At 60.8% G+C, this 1,793-nt stretch overlaps 1 protein-coding gene across 4 annotated transcripts in view; it reads left to right on the top strand.

Moving 5' to 3' along the window:
* Window positions 1-649: 649 nt before the first annotated feature.
* Window positions 650-1,793, top strand: part of FBXO25 (F-box protein 25) — an 82,734-nt gene continuing 81,590 nt past the window's right edge. For 3 of the 4 annotated variants that reach the window (XM_034766397.1, XM_034766396.1, XM_034766394.1), the window contains exon 1: window positions 650-771. The gene's annotated coding sequence lies outside the window, so the exon portion shown is untranslated. The other variant, XM_034766395.1, reaches the window with a different exon arrangement.

Genomic DNA, 1,793 nt, shown 5'->3' with positions numbered 1-1,793 from the left:
GTGGGTTTTTGATTGCAGTGCAGACACACCTTTTAGGGCAGGTTTGAGACCGTGGAACTAACCACCCCAGGAACTAAGCCCTCACCACCTCTTGCTCCAAGCGTATTGCTTTGCCCTGACCTTCTCTACCATAAGTACACAGCAACGTGGATAGTCCAAACCCAACCACTCCTCTGCGCGCCCAGCTGCCCCCGCAGGAGGAAGCGCCACGCAAGTCACATGCCGCTCAGGCACCAAGTCACGTGCGGGGCAGAAACGAGCCCGAGCAGAAAGGCTCTCGCACCCAGGGTGGTCTGTTACCGCCCCAGCCACTCTCCTAGGGGGCTCAATGGGAGCCGCTGCCTCACCCAAGTCACCCAGGAGCAGGGCCGAGCTCCAGCTCGCGACCCTAGGGCAGGGGGGCAGATCTGGTGACATCACAATGGGCCCCTGGAGAACAGACTCTTCCAGCTGTGCGCGAGCGGTGACCAGGTTCCAACAGCCTCAGACCCTGGGACACGCCCCCTGCCCCGCCCAGCCCGCTCACAGCGGGGCCGGGCCTCTCCCCCGCCAACCAAAACATTGACATGTGCTTCTGGCTCTCCTCAGTCACGTGACGCGGGCGGCTTAGAAAGCCGGTGACGACACAAAGGCCGTAACCAATCGAAAATCATGCTGCTGGGTAGCAACAAGCGCCGGGGTAAGCGGCCAATCAGCGGGAGCGGGAGGGTGGGGATTTCAGTCCCAATGTTAGTTCCGTCAACAGCCCTGTAGCCGTCTGGGTTCCGTCAGGTGAGCGCTGCGCTTCCGCGGGCCTGCCGCAGGGCCAGGGCAGCTGGAGGAGCCGAGAGGGGCAGCGGGAGCCAGGCTGGGGTTTGCGGGGTGGGGCTGCTGAGGGCGGGGCTGGCGCTGAATGGGGTGGGGGCCTGGGCGGGTTGGAACCGGGGCGGGGGCAGGGGTTGGGGAGCTGGGGCAAGAGGAGGCAGGGAGTGGCGGCTGGTAGAGGAGAGGACAGGGATAGAGGGAAGGGAGCAGCGGTTGGGGCAGGAGGGGATAGGGGCTGGGACAGGGATTTGGGGGGTATGACAGGAGGGACAGGGATCGAGAGGGCTGGGACAGGGGTTTGGGGGTGGGGCAAGGATCGGGAGGGCTGGACTGTGACAGGAGCGGGCAATGTGTTGTTGGGGTGGAGCTGAACATGGGGAGGGGGTTCCTGGGACCAAGGGGCTGGGGCTGCACTAGGGTGGGGATGTCTAGAGGAGCAAGGAATAGGATAGCTGTGGGTTGTATGGTTGGGCAATGTAGGGAGTGAAGGCAGTTGCGGGAACAGATTTTTACCCCAGGTTGTTGGGGGGCAGGAGTTGCTGGAGTTAGAAACAGGGTACATTTACGTGTCTGCAGATTAGGGAAATGGAGTAGATGGGGAAGTGGTGAATTAGAAGCATAGGCCTAGTGGTCCAGGGTAGAGAGTGGCAGGTGGGTTTCTGGGTTTGAGCAAGGCAGCTATCTGTGATGAGGAGGTATGGGAGACTTGGGATGGGAGGATTCAAGGGAGGATGCCGTATTCCTTGGTTACTGAGAAGGAGACGGGGAGTGAGCAGGGCTGGTGAAGGAAAATGAGGAGATGTAGGGTTACCATACGTCCGTTTTTTCCCGGACATGTCTGGCTTTTCAGCAGTCAAACCCCCGTCTGGGGGGAATTGCCAAAAAGCCGAACATGTCCGGGAAAAATACCATCCGGGCACTTCCTCTCCCGCGGCTGCTCTGCTCCTCCCCTGACTCAGACTTCGGCTCTGTTTAAGAGCCAAGCTGCC

This window comes from Trachemys scripta, chromosome 3, assembly GCF_013100865.1.
Source record: "Trachemys scripta elegans isolate TJP31775 chromosome 3, CAS_Tse_1.0, whole genome shotgun sequence".
Lineage (NCBI taxonomy): Eukaryota > Metazoa > Chordata > Testudines > Emydidae > Trachemys > Trachemys scripta.
This window is presented reverse-complemented; position numbering and strand designations above follow the sequence as displayed.